Genomic DNA, 22,028 nt, shown 5'->3' with positions numbered 1-22,028 from the left:
AAGATTAATCCTTTGTCCATTGATTCGTTTACAAATATTTTCTCCCATTCTGAGCGTTGTCTTTTTGTCTTCCTATGGTTACCTCTACTGTGTAAAAAGTCTGAAATTTGATTAGGTCCCATTTGTTTATTTTTGTTTTTACTTCCATTGCTCTAGGAGGTGCATCAAAAAAGATCTTGCTGTGATTTATGTCAAAGAGTGTTCTTCCTATGTTTTCCTCTAAGAGTTTTATACTGCCTGGTCTTACATTTAGATCTCTAATCCATTTTGAGTTTATTTTTGTGCATGGTGTTAGGGAGTGTTCTAATTTCCCTCTTTTACATGTAGCTGTCAAGTTTTCCCAGCACCTTTTATTGAAGAGACTGTCTTTTCTCCAGTGTATATCCTTACCTCCTTTGTCATATATTAGTTGACCAAAGGTGCATGGATTTACCTCTGGGCTTTCTATCCTGTTCCATTGATTTATATTTCTGTTTTTGTGCCAGTACCATACTGTCTTGATTACTGTAGCTTTGTAGTATAGTCTGAAGTCAGGGAGTCTGATTCCTCCAGCTCTGTTTTTTTCCCTCAAGACTGCTTTGACTATTTGGGGTAATTTTTGTCTCCATACAAATTTTAAGATGTTTTGTTTTAGTTCTGTAAAAAATACCATTGGTAATTTGATAGGGATTGCATTGAATCTGTAGATTGCTTTGGGTAGTATAGTCATTCTCACAATAATGATTCTTCAAATCCAAGAACATGGTATATCTCTCCATCTGTTGGTATCACTTTTAATTTCTTTCATTAGTGTCTTATAGTTTTCTGCATACAGGTCTATTGTCTCCCTACGTAGGTTTATTCCTATGTATTTTATTCTTTTTGTTGCAATGGTAAATGGGAATATTTCCTTAATTTATCTTTCAGATTTTTCATCATTAGTATATAGGAATGCAAGAGATTTCTGTGCATTAATTTTGTATCTTGCCACTTTACCAAATTCATTGATTAGCTCTAATAGTTTTCTGGTGGCATCTTTAGGATTCTCTATGTATAGTATCATGTCATCTGCAAACAGTGACAGTTTTACTTCTTCTTTTCCAATTTGTATTGCTTTTATCTTTTTCTTCTCTGATTGCCGTCACTAGGACTTCCAAAACTATGTTGAATAATAGTGGTGAAAGTGGACATCCTTGTCTTTTTCCTGATCTTAGAGGAAATGCTTTCAGTTTTTCACCATTGAGAATGATGTTTGCTGTGGGTTTGTCATATATGGCCTTTATTATATTGAGGTAGGTTCCCTCCAGGCCCACTTTTGGGAGAATTTTTATCATAAATGGGTGTTGAATTTTGTCAGAAGCTTTTTCTGCATCTATTGAGATGATCATAAGGTTTATAGTCTTCAATTTGTTAATATGGTGTATCACATTGATTTGCACATATTGAAGAATTCTTGCATCCCTTGGATAAATCCCTCTTGATCGTGGTGTATGATTCTTTTAATGTGTTGTTGAATTCTGTTTGCTAGTATTTTGTTGAGGATTTTCGCATCTATATTCATCAGTGATATTGGTCTGTAATTTTCTTTTTTTGGAGTATGTTTGTCTGGTTTCGGTATCAGGGTGATGGTGGCTTCAAAGAATGAGTTTGGGAGTGTTCCTTCCTCTGCAGTTTTTTGGAAGAGTTTCAGAAGGATAGATGTTAGATCTTCTCTAAATGTTTGACAGAATTTGACTGTGAAGCCATGTGGTCCTGGACTTTTGTTTACTGGAAGATTTTTAATCACTGTTTCAATTTCACTACTTGTGATTGGTCTGTTCATATTTTCTCTCTCTTCCTGGTTCAGTCTTGGAAGGTTATACCTTTCTAAGAATTTGTCCATTTCTTCCAGGTTGTCCATTTTATTGGCATAGAGTTGCTTGTAGTAGTCTCTTAGGATGCTTTGTATTTCTGTGGTGTCTGTTGTAACTTTTCCTTTTTCATTTCTAATTTTATTGATTTGAGTCCTCTCTCTTTTTCTTGATGAGTCTGGCTAATGGTTTATCAATTTTGTTAATCTTCTCAAAAAACCAGCTTTTAGTTTTATTGACCTTTGCTATTGTTTTCTTTCTTTCTATTTCATTTATTTCTGCTCTGATCTTTATGATTTCTTTCCTTCTGCTAACTTTGGGTTTTGTGTGTTCTTCTTTCTCTAGTTCCTTTAGTGTAATGTTAGATTGCTTATTTGAGATATTTCTTGTTTCTTGATGTAGCCTTTTATAGCTATAAACTTCCTGTTAGAACTGCTTTGCTGCATCACAGGTTTTGGATCATCGTGTTTTCATTGTCATTTGTCTGTATGTGTTTTTTGATTTCCTCTTTGATTTCTTCAGTGACCTCTTGGTTATTTAGTAATGTATTGTTTAGCTTCCATGTGTTTGTGTTTTTTTACATTTTTTCCCCTGTAACTCATTTCTAATCTCATAGTGTTGTGGTCAGGAAAGATGCTTGATATTATTAAAATTTTCTCTAAATTTACTGAGGCTTGATTTGTGATCCAAGATGTGATCTATCCTGGAAATTGTTCCATGCGCACTTGAGAAGAAACTTTAATCTCCTGTTTTTGGATGGAATGTCCTATAAATATCAATTAAATCTATCTGTTCTATTGTGTCATTTAAAACTTGTGTTTCCTTATTAATTTTCTGTTTGGATGATCTGTCCATTAGTGTAAGTGAGGTGTTAAAGTCCCCCACTATTATTGTGTTACTGTCAATTTACTCTTTTAGAGCTGTTAGCAGTTGCCTTATGTATTGAGGTGCTCCTATGTTGGGTGCAGATATATTTATAATTGTTATATCTTCTTCTTGGACTCCTTGATCATTATGCAGTGTCCTTCCTTGTCTCTTGTAACATTCTTTATTTTAAAGTCTATTTTATCTGATATAAGTATTGCTACTCCAGCTTTCTTTTGGTTTCCATTTGCATGGAATATCTTTATCCATCCCCTCACTTTCAGTCTGTATGTGTCCCTAGGTTTGAAGTGGGTTTCTTGTAGACAGCGTATGTATGGGTCTTGTTTTTGTATCCATTCTGCGAGCCTGTGTCTTTCTGTTGGAGCATTTAATCCATTCACGTTTAAGGTAATTATCAATATGTATGTTCCTATTACCATTTTCTTAAGGGTTTTGGATTTGTTTTCGTAGGTCCTTTTCTTCTCTTATGTTTTCCAGTTAGAGAAGTTCCTTTAGCATTTGTTGTAGAGATGGTTTGATGGTACTGAATTCTCTTAGCTTTTGCTTTTCTGTAAAGCTTTTGATTTCTCCATCGAATCTGAATGAGATCCTTGCCGGGTAGACTAATCTTGGTTGTAGGTTATTCCTTTTCATCACTTTAAGTATATCATGCCACTCCCTTCTGGCTTGTAGAGTTTCTGCTGAGAAATCAGCTGTTAACCTTATGGGAGTTCTCTTGTATATTATTTGTTGTTTTTCCCTTGTTGCTTTCAATAATTCTTCTTTGTCTTTGATTTTTGACAATTTGATTACTATGTGTCTTGGCATGTTTCTCCTTGGGTTTATTCTGTATGGGACTCTCTGTGCTTCCTGGACTTCAGTGGCTATTTCCTTTCCCAATGTAGGGAAGTTTTCGACTATAATCTCTTCAAATATTTTCTTGGGTCCTTTCTCTCTCACTTCTCCTTCTGGGACCCCTATAATGCGAATGTTGTTGTGTTTAATGTTGTCCCATAGTTCTCTTAGGCTGTCTTCATTTCTTTTCATTCTTTTTTCTTTATTCTGTTCCACAGCAGTGAATTCCACCATTCTGTCTTCCAGGTCACTTATCCGTTCTTCTGCCTCAGTTATTGTGCTATTGATCCCTCCTAGTGTAATTTTCATTTCAGTTATTGTATTGTTCATCTCTGTTTGTTTGTTCTTTAGTTCTTCCAGGTCTTTGTTAAACATTTCTTGCATCTTCTCGATCTTTGCCTCCATTCTTTTTCCGAGGTCCTGGATCATCTTCACTCTCATTATTCTGAATTTTTTCCTGGAAGGTTGCCTATCTCCACTTCATTTAGTTGTGTTTTGGGTTTTTTTTTCTTGTTCCTTCATCTGGTACATAGCTCTCTGCCTTTTCATCTTGTCTATCTTTCTGTGAATCTGGTTTTTGTTCCCTGGAATTTTAACCTATGCTGGGACAGGAAGTATAAATTGGGACTCTCTCAGGCAAACCAAGATGGACGACAAGCTTCCTTTATATAATACTGATGGGTGTGAGCTACTAAGTTCAGTGAACATCCATGGGTTAAAATAATGGAAAGGAAATAATTTATATGTTAGAAACATTGGAATTGCAAGAAATGTAGTGTAAGAATAGATTGGATTTCATCAGTTGGCAAGAATGAACAATATACCAATTTAGGAGGAAGTGAGAGTAATTTAGGCAAAGGGGAATGATTCCCTGTAATAAAATGGTTTTGGTGAGAATGGTTAAAAGTAGAAGGACTTAAAAGATAGGAGTAGATGTGTTATATAATAGCTGTTGATTAATGGGTAAGGGAGCCAACAGAAAGGAAAAGTTTGATGACAAAGAAAAGAGAATGACCAGTTGATGGAGATGTGAAATTCAGGTGGAATCCTGAACAGAGAGAGTATACATCAAAGGATTTATTTTACGTTTATGTTACAGTTACTGCAATTATTCCGGGAGCAGAAATTGGATTTGTCATCAAGATTGAGGAAATGTCAGGTGTTTCCGTATGATGGTGTTTGACAACTGAGAGAAACAGCTGAGGTCATCTGAAGGTAAAAAGTGGATAAGAGGTGGGACAATAGAGAAGGTTCGATGTTGTACTTGAAATCAATGGTGAGAGCTGAGTAGAAATAAAAGAAGGATAGAGATTTAGTACTTTTTAATAAAGATCTAGTGTTGTTTGAGACCATAAATTTGTACAGGAAGCATATTTGTGGTTACCTGAATTCGTTTTCGGTAGCACCGAGAAGTTCAAATGTAGAAGGAGAGAAGAAAATCCAGGAATAAAATGCAATATTTGATGCAATATAATGCCAACAGCAAAGCAGCTGAGGTTGAAATGATGAATTCTATCACCTGAGTTAGATGGTGAATCACTGAAGACAGAAGAGAATTGACTGACAGTAGAGAAGTGTATCAAAATGCTAGTGGCCTTAATAGAGTCAAAGTATAAATTAAGTGAGATGATATCAAGTGTAAAAAGATTGCAGTCAGGTATGGGATTATTGACTTTAATATTTTTGAGATTTATTAGTGTAACCAAATTATTTGTGTTTTTGGAATTAGATGCCAGGAGCTGAGTTTTGGTAATAGGCATGGTGTATTAGTTCACTAGGTTTGCCATAACAAAGTACCACAAACTGGGTGGCTAAAGAACAAAAGTTTATTGTCTCACAATCCTGGAAGCTAGAAATCTGAAATTAAAGTGCTGGCAGGGTTGATTTCTTCTGAGGGCTGAGAGGGAAGGATTTGGTACAGGCCTCTCTCCTTAGCTTATAGAGGACGTCTTTTTCCGATGTCTCTTCACATCATCTTCTCCCTATGCCTGTTTGCCTCTCTGTCCAAATTTATCCTTTTTTTATAAGGCCACCATGAATTAGAGCCCACCCTCATAACCTCAGGTTTAACCTGATTATTTCTGTAAGAACCTTATCTCCAAACAAGATCACACTCTGAGGTACTGGGGGTAAGGACTCCAACATATATTTTTTGAAAGGACACTATTCAATTCATGACATAAAAGATTTAGAAGGTTAATGCATTGGGAGCAAAGGGTGATATCTCAGGTGTCCTCATAAAGATGACGTCATCTAGGGCACATGAATTTCTCAGCATAAAGGAGCATATTCTTCAGGAACTGACAGGTAGTTTCTAGGGTAGTGAGGCAGAAAGAAAAAGGGTAATATTTCCAGATAATGTGGCTTTCAAATATATAAAAGTTTCCACTTTATAAGGGTAGGTAAATGGTATTTGAAAGTAGGTTGGAGAGGGAGGAAGATGTTGACATGCCTTCTCAACTCTGTAATAACTGGGGTAGAGAAGAATCAGCAGAAAGACTGAGAAGGCTGCTAAGGCAGTGGTGTCAGCAATGACCAGTAAGTATAGATTAATTTTATGAAATAGGCTTAAAGTAAATGTGAAATTTTTAAACATGGATTGTAGGTTCCTGATTGCAGAGCTGAACATTTAGAAAAGAAGGAGGTAAAAAGGAAGTTGAATCTAAGAAGCGGATGTGCTAAAATACAAGTGGAGGAAACAGAGTAAATTGTCATTAATGACAAAAAGAACAAGGTTACAAGAAGACAAAGTAAGTCCACAAAATTTTCAAAGTATTAGTACCAAAATTTCCATTTCAGATCCATCAGGCTTTCTAGGCACTCTAGGTTTTGGAAAGAGCAGCAGCCTGTGAAGCAGGGTTAGTGGATTTAAGATAAAAAACTCCCCATGAAAGCTAGAATTAATTTTGCTGCCAAAGGAATCCAACCCCTAAGAAGCAGTAGAATTAATTAACTGTATTTCTTCTGTTCAAAGTCATAATTAATTGAAAAAAAAAACTATCGGTGATATAAGAAATGTTTAGAGAGGCGGGGGACCGTAGAGGAGTTGGTAGGGACTCCACTAAATAAAACAAATATTTTATGAGAAAATATTTCCTGTAATTGATGAAATATAGACTTTTAAGGACTCTAATCTTATACTGCACACAGCCACTGAATCAGGTTGGAGGAGCTAAAAAGGAGACATCTGTAGAAAGAGTTAGCTAAAGGAGGGGAGGCTATGTATTAAGGTTCTCTTTTCAAAAATACCTCTGTTCTCTTTTGTGTTTGTTATTCCATTCCCCCCCTTTGGAAATACTGAAGTATTACTTTATTCATGCAAAAAAATTTAGAAGTTTTACAAATCATTTGTATGATAGTATCTTAGAAAAATAAATCTTTAAATTTTATTTTGATTGGAGAATATATTATTAATATGTTGAGCTCAGGAGTCTGATTGGAGGATAGAAAATGTGACCCTGCTCTGGCAAATGGGGCTGCAAACCATATGACTCATGGAGGATGAAGAGGCGGCTGACATCATCGCCAAGATCCTAGACACTTCCATATATAAAAGTTTGAGAACTTATTGAGAGACCCACAGGAAAGTGATGCCCCTAAGGGAAATCTGGTTTTGATATAAAGAAGGTATAAAAGTCATTTTGTTAAAAGATCTGCAATAAGGAAGGACAGTGAGTCCTGGGAATTTAAATTGTTGTAGAAGTAGAAAGAGTCTGTACCGATGTTCTGCCATTTCCTTCTAGTCAGGAGATAGATGGGAAAAATGGTTATGGGTTTGGATGTCAAAATATGTTAGACCCAGTCTCTTGGGGACAGGATTGCATTTTTAAGGAAAGACACTGTGTCATTAAAATAAAAGATTGTGATACTGGGAACCTAGGCCCCACATAAGAATACAATATTCTCATCAGAGTAAAGAACTAGAGATAGTAGTGAGGTGGTTCATTCTTTTCTCCTCATCTTCAAAGACCTCTGAGAATAGGACAGGATTCAGTCTTAAGGGTCCAAGTGAAGTAAAGAGGATTAACCATACATGGGGGCTACAGTTATAGTGAGCAAACTTATTAGGTATCCATTTGGGCACTGGATTTCTTCCTTGGTGGTACTGGAAGCATTTTTAAAACAGGGGTGTTTTAAATTTCTGCCTCCATCCTGACTACATATGTGATAAGGAAAGCCTTTGGACAAATATATGGGTGAGGTTGGTTTAGGGTTATCACTGGGCAAATGGCCTTGGGAGGAGAAAATATCATTTCCCTAGTGGGTGATAAAGTGACTTGCAGGATTAATTTGAAACACTGAAGACAATAATACTTTTCCTGAACCCCAACCTGCTGACAAGGACACGATTTTACACCCAGTTTTGAAGATTATTTAACAATATTTGAAAATATTAATGACTAGAAAATAAGTGGAAATAAGAGTAACAGTATTCTTAATGTATTACCCAAATTTTGTAAAAAGAAAAAGGGATAGAGGCAAATGTTTAAAATTATGATAATATGTATCTCTGGAAAAATATACTAACCTGGACTTGCATAAATGCTATTCTAGATGTAACTCAAAAATGTCTGAAAAACATTATTCATTCTAACATATGTGTTTAAATTTTAAAATATCTCCAACAATACCTTTTTACCAGAACTTGCAAATAAGTGAATCCCTATTATTGTAAAGATGAAACCGAAGTACTTTAAATTACAGAGGTTCACTTGGCAAAATATATGAAAAAGAAATGCAAAATAGCACTTCCAACACTGCCCTCTAAAGAGAGAAAAGCCAGTGTTTCTGAAGTAAATTTCTAAATTTAAATCATATTTTCTGTATTCAGAATTTTGCATGCGATTAGAATAAAAGAAAAATCTCCAAGGAACAAAACATGAAGTAAAATATGGACATTTGAGCAATTATCAGAGAAGACAAAAGTCCTTGAACTTAAGAACATTTTCTCAAAAGTAATTTCTCAGCTGTTAGATATCAAAAGAGTCCAGGCTTATTCTGTGTAAAGCAAGACTTCAGAATCCTGCTTTAAAAACTATTCCAATATGGAAATAATTCTTTATATTTTATAGCTTTATGAAGTCTTTCATCTAAGGATCTCGAAAAGGAAATGAAGTAAGGGCAATGATTGAATTTTTGCATATTAATGACTGCAAGAAAAATGGAAACAATTAAAAAGAAATAGATGACTACTATAATGAAAGCCACTTTTTAATGTTATACATAAGATTAGCTGAATAGTTATAGAAAAGTGATAGCTGATGGCTATTATTTTGTTTCTGAGTTTCTTTGTAAGCACTATCATTATGCTACATGGACAGGGTAGAGATGTCTCAGAAGGAAACATGTGTTTTATTCTAGCAAGGAGCTGTCCCTTTTATACCTATCTGAACACTTGTATTCATAAAATGTTTCAATACTGAAACATACAGCAACTACGTTCAAGATTGTTTACAATCCAAGGCCTCAAATAGAAAAATAATTTTTTAAAAAAAAAAACTTAAAATGCTGCACTGTACTTTACAGTCAAGGCCACTATTAAGTAGCAACATAGTGGCCTGTGAGATATCATTTATAGGCCTCTAAAAGTCTCATCTGCTCCAAAATGATAGCTATATATTTAAAACAGTTTTTTAGATGGCCATCTTTAACCCCTTTTTTGTCAAAAAGGGCCTCCACTACCTTCTATAAAGAGTCTTTTTGCATATTGCAAAACAAGTAGCACTTTTAGTCATATTAATACAAGACAGCCCTTCCTACAGGCTGACTCATCCTCAAAAGAAATTGAAGGGTTTAACAAGCATAGGAAGTGCTAGATTTTACCTCTCTACTTTCCTCTTGGCCAGATGCCTTTGTACAGTGCAAATATACAGCAGTACCCACAGCACCCTGGTTGCCCTACAGTTGAGAAGTCACTGTCAAAAAAGCCATCTTAAAATGCAAATTACATTAGCTAGGAAGAGATAACACATATGTCTGAAGTTATATTAAGGGCTTAAATATAATCAATGTCCTTTAAAACTTTAATTGTATTCCTAAAATATTATTTACTAGAATACATTATTGCTCATGCCTCCATTTCCCATAGGAGGAAAAGCATGGAAGGAACACATTTGGGTGGCTTACTGCTCCCTGTTCAACAACTGAGGAACATAATTAAATAAGGGGGAATAAACTGCACATACGTGTATCAACCCTTCTGGGCTTTCTCGCTGAATCTTGAAGAACCACTTGTCCTCAGGATGCACATATTTTCTTTCTCTTGAATTCAGTAAGCTCCCTGTTCCTCTGGGGATGCCTCTGACTGGGGAGAATAATATAATTCAAGAGAGCAAAAGGTGAGGGGGATTTATATTAGGAAATATCTGACTGTAGGTTTATGCCATATTTTCTAATCACACTACAAGTTTGACCACTCATTTCTTAATTGATACAGAGGTTGAGAAGTAAGTAGAAGTTATTACACATTCCCCAATCTCCAATACTATTTATTGAGAGTAACCACTAGGATTGCTTTTCTCTGATGACAAGTTTTTCATTTTTCAATTGTTCTGGATTTTAGAAAATATTTGGATACTGGTAATATCACAGTGCTATTACTTTATAGTTATCATATTTTCAATATCAAATTGTGGAAAATTTAGGGTTTGTTACTGTAAAACAAGTATAAAATTACCTGCACAACACCTTGTAAGCAGCTGTGAATGAGAAGAATTCAAGCCTACAGCTTTCAGTATAATTAAATACAGAGGAAGAAAGACTAGAGTATCACATGTAAAAATGTAAAATATAAAAACAGTAAAGAATAGGAGATAATCCCCAATGTCCTCCCCATTTTAGAAACTTGCCAAGAAATTACTGCTCAATGGCTTTTAAGTATACATTCCATGCTGGAAAACCAATTTATTTTAAAGGGAGAGTTTATAATTGAAATGGAATGTCCAGTAATATTAGAATCTCCAGATGCTATCCATTTGCAAATGAAGAACATAAGCAGTGTTGTCAAGTCAGAAAATCTATGTCACAGAAAGGCATGTTTTGTCCTGTCAAAACAAAATAAAGGAAAACAAAACGAGCTTTGAAAAAGAAGGTCTCTGGAAACCACCTGACTTTAATGATGAGAAAGAAACTCATTGGATGAATTATCGAGTCCTACATGTTTATTAATAATTTATGTAATTTAAAAGTCTGACAATATAAATATGGCCATAAATTACAAAGGGGAAAGTACAATCACTGTAGACAAATGAAAGAAAATGTGTTTGTGTCACTTGAAAAAATTACTCACATATTAAGGATTCTTAATGAGAGAATGGGAAATATTTCTACATTTCAGATGAATCAAGAAACATAGGAAGATCAACTCAAAATCAAGCTTGAAGAGAAAAGAAGTATGTAGATAAAAACTCAGCTTTTTTCATAGGGTAAGACTGTGTGATTGCCCTGGAGTTCTAGACAAATAATACCTAGCCTGAATCCAAAGAGAGATTGTCTAGTCCAGTATTAGTCATTGCTGTTACAATAAATTCTCCATAAAATACCTCTAAAGAATTTGCTAGAACAAATCTTTTATTTTCTACCCCACTGTTAAAAAATGTAATATGGGGAGTTGAGGAAGATGGTGGAAGAGTAAGACAGGGAGATCACCTTCCTCCCCACAGATACATCAGAAATACATCTACACGTGGAACTGCTCCTATAGAACACCCACTGAATGCTGGCAGAAGACCTCAGACCTCCCAAAAGGCAAGAAACTCCCCATGTACCTGGGTACGGCAAAAGAAAAAACAGAGACAAAAGGATAGGGACGGGACCTGCTCCAGTGGGAGGGAGCTGTGAAGGAGGAAAGGTTTCCACACACTAGGAAGCCCCTTCGTGGGCGGAGACTGTGGGTGGCGGAGGGGGGAAGCTTCGGAGTCGCAGAAGAGAGCATAGCAACAGTGGTGTGGAGGGCAAAGCGGAGAGATTCCCGCACAGAGGATCGGTGCCGACCAGCACTCACCAGCCCGAGAGGCTTGTCGGCTCACCCACCGGGGTGGGCTGGGGCTGGGAGCTGAGGCTCAGGCTTTGGTCGGATCGCAGGGAGAGGACTGGGGTTGGCGGCATGAACACAGCCTGAAGGGGGATAGTGCGCCACAGCTAGCCGGGAGGGAGCCCAGGAAAAAGTCTGGACCTGTCGAAGAGGCAAGAGACTTTTTATTCCCTCTTTGTTTCCTGGTGCGCTAGGAGAGGGGATTCAGAGGGCCGGTTAATGGAGCTCTAGAGACAGGCTAGAGCTGCGGCTAACAGCACGGACCCCAGAGACAGGCTTGAGACGCTAAGGCTGCTGCTGCAGCCACCAAGAAGCCTGTGTGCGAGCACAGGTCACTATCCATACCTCCCCTCCTGGGAGGCTGTGCAGCCTGGCACTGCCAGGGTCCTGTGATCCAGGGATAACTTCCCGGGAGAACACACGGCGTGCCTCATGCTGTTGCAACATCACGCTGGCCTCTGCCACTGCAGGCTCGCCCCGCACTCCGTGCCCCTCGCTCACCCCAGGCAGAGTGAGCAAGAGACCCTGAATCAGCTGCTCCTTTAAGCCCGTCCTGTATGAGAAAAGAACAGAAGCCCTCAGGCGACCTACAAGCAGAGGTGGGGCCAAATCATAACCTGAACCCTGGGAGCTGTGCGAACAAAGAAGAGAAAGGGAAATCTCTCCCAGCAGCCTCAGGAGCAGCAGAATAAATCTCCACAATCAACTTGATGCACCCTGCATCTGCGGACTACAAGAATAGACAACAAATCATCCCAAATTGAGGAGGTGGACTTTGAGAGCAAGATATATTATTTTTTCCCCTTATCCTCTTTTTGTGAGTGTGTATGTGTATGCTTCTGTGTGACATTGTTGTCTGTAAAGCTTTGCTTTCACCATTTGTCCTAGGGTTCTGTAAGTCCGTTTTTTGTTTGTTTAAAGAAATTTTTTTCTTAATAATTATTTTTTATCTTTTATTTTAATAACATTATTTTGTTTTATCTTACTTTATTTTATCCCCTTCCTTCCTTCCTTCCTTTCTTTCTTTTTTCTTTCTTTCTTTTCTTTCTTTCTAATTTTTCTCTCTTTTATTCTGAGCCATGGGGATGAAAGGACTTGGTGCTCCAGCCAGCAGTCAGTGCTGTGCCTCTGAGGTGGGAGAGCCAACAACAGGACACTGGTCCACAAGAGATCTCCCAGCTCCATGTAATATCAAATGGCAAAAATCTCCCAGAGTTCTCCATCTCAACACCAAGAACCAGCTTCACTCAATGACCAGCAAGCTACAGTGCTGGACACCCTATGCCAAACAACTAGCAAGACAGGAACACAAACCCACCCATTAGCAGAGTGGCTGCCTAAAATCATAATAAGTCCACAGACACCCCAAAACACACCACCAGACATGGACCTGCCCACCAGAAAGACAAGATCCACACTCATCCACCAGAACACAGGCACTAGTCCCCTCCACCAGGAAGCCTACACAACCAAATAAAACAATTTTAGCCATGGGGACAGAAACCAAAAACAATGGGAACTATGAACCTGCAGCCTGCAAAAAGGAGACCGCAAACACAGTATGATAAGCAAAATGAGAAGACAGAAAAACACACAGCAGATGAAGGAGCAAGGTAAAAACCGACCAGACCTAACAAATGAAGAGGAAATAGGCAGTCTATCTGAAAAAGAATTCAGAATAATGATAGTAAAGATGATCCAAAATCTTGGAAATAGCATAGAGAAAATGCAAGAAACATTTAACAAGGACCTAGAAAAACTAAAGAGGAAACAAGCAAAGATGAACAATACATAAATGAAATTAAAAATACTCTAGAAGGGATCAATAGCAGAATAACAGAGGCAGAAAAAAAGATAAGTGACCTGGAAGGTAAAATAGTGGAAATAACTACTGCAGAGCAGAATAAAGAAAAAAGAATGAAAAGAACTGAGGACAGTCTCAGAGACCTCTGGGACATTAAATGCACCAATATTCGAATTATAAGGGTCCCAGAAAAAGAGAAAAAGAAAGGGACTGAGAAAATATTTGAAGAGATTATAGTTGAAAACTTCCCTAATATGGGAAAGGAAATAGTTAATCAAGTCCAGGAAGCACAGAGAGCCCCATACAGGATAAATCCAAGGAGAAACACTCCAACACACATATTAATCAAACTATCAAAAATTAAATACAAAGAAAACATATAAAAAGCAGCAAGGGAAAAACAACAAATAACACACAAGGGAATCCCCATAAGGTTAACAGCAGATCTTTCAGCAGAAACTCTGCAAACCAGAAGGGAGTGGTAGGACATATTTAAAGTGATGAAGGAGAAAAACCTACAACCAACATTACTCTACTCAGCAAGAATCTCATTCACATTTGACGGAGAAATTAAAACGTTTACAGACAAGCAAAAGCTAAGAGAATTCAGCACCATAATACCAGCTTTACAACAAATGCTAAAGGAACTTCTCTAGGCAAGAAACACTAAAGAAGGAAAAGACCTACAATAACAAACCCAAAACAATTAAGAAAATAGGAATAGGAACATACATATCGAAAATTACCTTAAATGTAAATGGATTAAATGCTCCCACCAAAAGACACAGACTGGCTGGATGGATACAAAAACAAGACCCATATATATGCTGTCTACAAGAGACCCATTTCAGACCTAGGGAAATACACAGACTGAAAGTGAGGGGATGGAAAAAGATATTCCATGCAAATGGAAATCAAAAGAAAGCTGGAGTAGCAATTCTCATATCAGACAAAATAGACTTTAAAATAAAGACTATTACAAGAGACAAAGAAGGACACTACATAATGATCAATGGATCGATCCAAGAAAAAGATATAACAATTGTAAATATTTATGCATCCAACATAGGAGCACCTCAATACATAAGGCAAATGCTAACAGCCATAAAAGGAGAAATCGACAGTAGCACAATCATAGTAGGGGACTTAACACCCCACTTTCACCCATGGACAGATCATCCAAAATGAAAATAAATAAGGAAACACAAGCTTTAAATGATACATTAAACAAAATGGACTTAATTGATATAGGACATTCCATCCAAAAACAATAGAATACACATTCTTCTCAAGTGCTCATGGAACATTATCCAGGACAGATCATATCTTGGGTCACAAATCAAGCTTTGGTAAATTTAAGAGAATTGAAATTGTATCAAGTATCTTTTCCGATTACAACGGTATGAGACTAGATATCAATTACAGGAAAAGATCTGTAAAACATACAAACACATGGAGGCGAAACAATACACTACTTAATAACCAAGTGATCACTGAAGAAATCAAAATATACCTAGAAACAAATGACAATGGCGACATGACAACCCAAAACCTATGGGTTGCAGCAAAAGCAGTTCTAAGAGGGAAGTTTAAAGCAGTACAATCCTACCTTAAGAAACAGAAAACATCTCAAATACACAACCTAACCATGCACCTAAAACAATTAGAGAAAGAAGAACAAAAAAACCGCAAAGTTAGCAGAAGGAAAGAAATCATAAAGATCATATCAGAAATAAATTGAAAAGAAAGAAATGATAGCAAAGATAAATAAAACTAAAAGATTGTTCTTTGAGAAGATAAACAAAATTGATAAACCATTAGCCAGACTCATCAACAAAAACGGGAGAAGACTAAAATCAACAGAATTAGAAATGAAAAAGGAGAAGTAACAACTGTCACTGCAGAAATACAAAAGATCATGAGAGATTACTACAAGTAACTCTAAGCCAATAATATGGACAACCTGGAAGAAATGGACAAATTCTTAGAAATACAAAACCTGCCGAGACTGAACCAGGAAGAAATAGAAAATATGAACAGACCAATCACAAGCACTGAAATTGAAACTGTGATTAAAAATCTGCCAACAAACAAAAGCCCAGGACCAGATGGCTTCACAGGCGAATTATATCAAGCATTTAGAGAAGAGCTAACACCTATCCTCAAACTCTTCCAAAATATAGCAGAGTGAGGAACACTCCCAAACTCATTCTATGAAGCCACCATCACCTTGATACCAAAACCAGACAAAGAAAGATGTCACAAAGAAAGAAAACTACAGGCCAATATCACTGATGAACATAGATGCAAAAATCCTCAACAAAATACTAGCAAACAGAATCCAACAACACATTAAAAGGATCATACACCATGATCAAGTGGAGTTTATTCCAGGAATGCAAGGATTCTTTAATATGAGCAAATCAATCCACGTGATATACCACATTAACAAATTGAAGGACAAAAACCATATGATCATCTCAATAGATGCAGAGAAAGTTTTTGACAAAGCTTAACACCATTTATGATAAAAACCCTGCAGAAGTAGGCATAGAGGGAACTTTCCTCAACATAATAAAGGCCATATATGACAAACCCACAGCCAACATCATCCTCAATGGTGAAAAACTGAAACCATTTCCACTAAGATCAGGAACAAGACAAGGTTTCACACTCTCACCACTATTATTCAACATAGTTTTTGAAGTTTTAGCCACAGCAATCAGAGAAGAAAAGGAAATAAAAGGAATCCAAATCGGAAAAGAAGAAGTAAAGCTGTCACTGTTTGCAGATGACATGATACTATACATAGAGAATTCTAAAGATGCTACCAGAAAACTACTAGAGCTAATCAATGAATTTGGAAAAGTAGCAGGATACAAAATTAATGCACAGAAATCTCTGGCATTCTTATACACTAATGATGAAAAATCTGAAAGTGAAATTAAGAAAACTCTCCCATTTACCATTGCAACAAAAAGAATAAAATATCTAGGAATAAACCTACCTAAGGACACAGAAGACCTGTATGCAGAAAATTATAAGACACTGATGAAAGAAATTAAATATGATACAAATAGATGTAGAGATATACCATGTTCTTGGATTGGAAGAATCAACATTGTGAAAATGACTCTACTACCCAAAGCAATCTACACATTCAATGCAATCCCTATCAAACTACCACTGGCATTTTTCACAGAACTGGAACAAAAAATTTCACAATTTGCATGGAAACACAAAAGACCCCGAATAGCCAAAGCAATCTTGAGAACAAAAAACGGAGCTGGAGGAATCAGGCTCCCTGACTTCAGACTATACTACAATGCTACAGTAATCAAGACAGTATGGTATTGGCACAAAAACAGAAATACAGATCAATGGAACAGGATGAAAAGCCCAGAGATAAACCCATTCACATATGGTCACCTTATCTTTGATAAAGGTGGCAAGAATATACAGTGTATAAAAGACAGCCTCTTCAATAAGTGGTGCTGGAAAAACTGGACAGGTACATGTAAAAGTATGAGATTAGAACACTCCCTAACACCATATACAAAAATAAACTCAAAATGGATTAAAGACCTAAATGTAAGGCAGACACTATCAAACTCTTAGAGGAAAACAGAGGCAGAATGCTCTATGATATAAATCACAGCAAGAACCTTTTTGACCCACCTCCTAGAGAAATGGAAATAAAAACAAAAATAAACAAATGGGACCTAATGAAACTTCAAAGCTTTTGCACAGCAAAGGAAACCATAAACAAGACAAAAAGACAGTCCTCAGAATGGGAGAAAATATTTGCAAATGAAGCAACTGACAAAGGATTAATCTCCAAAATTTACAAGCAGCTCATGCAGCTCAGTAAGAAAGAAACAAAGAACCCTATCCAAAAATGGGCAGAAGACCTAAATAGACATTACTCCAGAGAAGATATACAGATTGCCAAGAAACACATGAAAGAATGCTCAACATCATTAATCATTAGAGAAATGCAAATCAAAAATACAATGAGATATCATCTCACACTGGTCAGAATGGGCATCATCAAAAAATCTAGAAACAATAAATGCTGGAGAGGGTGTGGAGAAAAGGGAACACTCTTGCACTGTTGGTGAGAATGTAAATTGATATAGCCACTATGGAGAACAGTATGGAGGTTCCTTAAAAAACTACAAATAGAACTATCATATGACCCAGCAATCCCACTACTGGGCATATACCCTGAGAAAACTATAATTCAAAAAGAGTCATGTACCAAAATGTTCATTGCAGCTCTATTTACAATAGCCAGGACATGGAAACAATCTAGTGTCCATCAACAGATGAATGGATAAAGAAGATGTGGCACATACATACAATGGAATATTACTCAGCCATAAAAAGAAATGAAATTGAGTTATTTGTAGTGAGGTGGATGGACCTAGAGACTGTCATACAGAGTGAAGTAAGTCAGAAAGAGAAAAACAAATACCATATGCTAACACATATATATGGAATCTAAAAAAAAAAAAAAAAAAGGTCATGAAGTACCTAGGGGTAAGACGGGAATAAAGACACAGATCTACTAGAGCATGGACTTGAGGATATTGGGAGGGGGAAGGGTAAGCTGTGACAAAGTGATAGAGTGGCATGGGCATATATACACTACCACATGTAAAATAGATAGCTAGTGGAAAGCAGCCACATAGCATAGGGAGATCAGCTAGGTGGTTTGTAACCACCTAAAGGGGTGGGATAGAGAGGGTGGGAGGGAGAGAGTTGCAAGAGGGAAGAGATATGGGAACATATGTATATGTATAACTGATTCACTTTGTTATAAAGCAGAAACTAACACACCATTGTAAAGCAATTATAGTCCAATAAAGATGTTAAAAAACGTAATATGTATATGCATATATATATATACAATCATGTGTATAACTATGCTTTATAATTATATAACTATATGTATAATGACTATATATAACTATATATATATTAACGGAAGAATAAAAGTCTTTGTTACTAAACACTGGATAAAGAAAGCAAATACTTCTATACAATTTGGAATATTCATGAACTAGTCACACATTACTTTATGAAAATTGAGGAGGGAAGAATAATCTGAATACATGAAAACTAGTAATAAACTTTTAAAATGAAACTAACAAAAATATTTGCAATATAAAATGAAAAGTAGAAGCTTTATGTTCAAAAATTTTTAATTATTACAACTCAGTGCAAGAAAATATAATTTAGAATACAAAATTCAGGGTAAAAATGTTAATAGAAGCTAATTGAAATGACCATGTGTCATGGCATGAGAGAACTTTAGAAGAAAAATGTCTTAATTCAAAGCTCTAGTTTCTTTGTCTACAAATGATATGTGTATTTGGGCGTTTAAGGATTAAATGACATAAAATGTCTAACTTAGAGTAAGTTCTCAGTAAATGAAGGGAAATAGAAATTATAAACCCTATTCCCTTTCCAAATGCTAGAAAGAAATTTCTAACAGAGTGACACATATACAATAAAATCTAAGTGGCTTTTAATGATATTTACCAAATGCTATTTTAGGCATGTCTCAGTGATAAATATAAACAGAAGTTTATGTTCCATGATTTTCATCCCTAGCAGTAGGCATTTAAGAGGAAGTAATATTTGGCAATATACAGAACAGAAAGTTAATCTACTGATACTTTCCTATTTATTAAACTTTAATTTAGCATTTTATGACATCTTGATTATATATGTCTCAATGAAATATGAACATTAAAATGGTCACCTTATAATAGAGCATGCATGTATTTTAAAATCATCCTCTCATCATATATTATAAAAGTCTTATGTATCATATTTTAAAGTATTTTATTTTAAATGTTTTGTTATGAATTCACCCTTTTGAAATATACTGAAGGATAACACTGCTGTAAAGTGCATCCTAATTTAAACTACAACTGGATATAAAAGTTAAATATTTGTAAATGCAGTTCTAAATCTTTGGGCTCAGTTAAACTATTCATTTGATAACTATATTCTTCTGCCCTTTTTAAAAATATAGTCAGTGCTGTCACAGAGAAAATTGTAGCTCAGAGACAATCTGGAAGGCACACAAACATTCCAAAAGAAGTGAATCTATGTAGAAAAAATTATGCTTGAAACATTCTCATTTATTTCAAGGTTTTTAAATGAAAGCATAGAAACACTTTCCCCCCTAAGGCTTTAAACAGCATAGCCTGGATCACTTCAATTCCCATAAGGTCTATTTCTTGAATGGCTTTTAAATGTAAGCAGAACAACCTTCTTCAATTGACTTCAAATATGTTTTCATATGCCTCATAGGAAATAAGATGAGACAATAAATTGCTACAGTCCATGAATACTGGAGACAAGCATTCACGTATTTAAAGTTATTTTTAAAGAATGTGTCTACAAAGTACAATATGAATTAATAAGTTGACAATTATCTAGTTAATATAATCAAAAGCACAGCCAACATTTATGATATAATGCCAACTCAGAAGCTTGTGCGTGATGATCAAGCTGTTTCTTGACCTTGTGATACATAGATCAGACCCCAGACCAAGGCATTTAAAAATTTATTTCTCATGGGTTCTGCTTTCAGGAAGATGGAAGAGATTTACTTTTTCTTATTATTCCAACTAAGTAAATCTTAAAATCTCAACATTATGTATAAAACAAACGTGGACTTACAAAAGTAGAGAAAAAAGGCAGACTGGATAGGAAACTCAAAACCCCAAAAATGATGCAGTGGTAGATTCCCTCAGGGTTTTTTTCTTTTTCATATTTTTTTTTCATATATTTTGGACTTGGAGCTGAAGAAGCAACCCCCCAGAAATACTAACAGGCACAGATAATAAAATCCCCAGCAAAAGCCTTCTCTCTTTGGCCTAAAAAATGGGAGTGGGCAGCCTACAAGCATAGAAAAACTTTTAGACAATAACTGCTTTCCTATAGCCAAACACCACATTTTTAAAAAAAGTCAGTGGTCCCATCTCCACTCATGTAATCAAAGGCCAAATGGGAATCTAAGACTTCAATCCCTGCCAAGTTATAACAAGGCACCTTTGAAAGTTAATTTTATTTGTCAACTTGACTGAGCCATGTGGTGCTCAGACACTCGGTCTAGCATTTTTCTGGGTGTATCTGGTTTGTGAAGGTGTTTTTGCATAATCTTAATATTTGAAATGGTAGACTGTGTAAAGCAGATTGCCCTCCCCAGTGTGGATGGGTCTCATACTGGCAATTGAAAGTCTGTATAGAACAAAAAGCCTGACCCTCCCATGAATAAGAGGGAACATCTTCTGGCTGACAGCATTTGAACTGGTGCACCAGTTTTTTCATGCCTTCAGACTTAAACTTTAACATGGGCTTGTCCTGGGTCACAAGCCTGACTGCAACAGAACAGGAACTACATCATTAACTCTCTTGATCCTCATGTCCTGAGGCTCAGATTGGAACTACACCATTGGATCTCCTGGATCTCCATATGGCTGAATGTAAATCTTGAAACATTTCAGTCTACATAATTACGTGAGCCAACACATTATAATAAATTTCTTTATATATATATAGATGTTTCTCAAGGAAATATATATGTATATAAACAAATATATATACATAATTACATTAAATATATATACACACACAGTAAGTCCCCTACATATGAACCTTCAATTTGTGAACTTTCAAAGGTGTGAACATGCATCGCTCATCCATCCTATGGACGAGGGAAGTTATAGCTACTTTCAAGAAATATTATTTACATCACTCTTTTCATCAGGCAGTAAAGGTGAGTGATGAATCAGGAACAACCTTGTGACAATTTTGGAAGGACTATAATATCTACAAGGCCATATAAAACATTGACTTTGCTTGGCCTGAGGTTACAGCCATCACCATGAATGGGGTTTGGAAGAACCTTTGCCCACAGTTTGTTCACAGTTTTCGTGGATTTGAGAAGGTGGATGAGGAGTCCAAAGAGGTCTTCAGCAACTTAGTGACCCTCGGAGAGAAGTTGGAGCTAAACCTGCAGCGGATGACTTCATTGCACTCCTTGCTATGCCACATGAGGAGATTACTAATGAAGACCTGATGGAATTGGAGGCCCAGAGAAAGGATAAAGAGAAACAAGAGGAAGAAGAAGTGAGTGAGGAACCGAAGAGATTCACAGTGCAGGAAATAGCAAGGGGATTTTTCTTTATTTGAGGAGGTAGTGTTAGTTTTTGCGGTATAGGACCTTAATGTAGAATGGTACATGAAGGTTGCAGCAGCCATTCAGAATGCAATCCAGTGCCACCGTGTCATAGATGTTGAGAAAAAAACAGCTACTACCCAGGGATGTCATTTTTTCAAGGGAGTAGATAGAATTGAATCCAGCAAGGAACCAGAACCTGTGCCATCAACGTCAGGTGTGAGTGAAATTGCAGGTTGCCCTCCATCTCCTATTGCTGATGATTCTTCAGCTCTACCATCTCCCACCTCCTCTCCCTCCTTCAGTCAGTAACTCTTCTTGCCTTTTTACTCGATGCCAGCCCCTGTATGCCAGCTGTTGTACTGTACCACTGTACTTTCCAAGGTACTCTACTGTAAGTTTAAATATCTTTTCTTTATTTTCTTTATTTTTTGTGTCTGCTTA

This window comes from Orcinus orca, chromosome 4, assembly GCF_937001465.1.
Source record: "Orcinus orca chromosome 4, mOrcOrc1.1, whole genome shotgun sequence".
In the NCBI taxonomy this organism is placed as follows: domain Eukaryota; kingdom Metazoa; phylum Chordata; class Mammalia; order Artiodactyla; family Delphinidae; genus Orcinus; species Orcinus orca.
Note: the sequence above shows the minus strand (reverse complement) of the source record.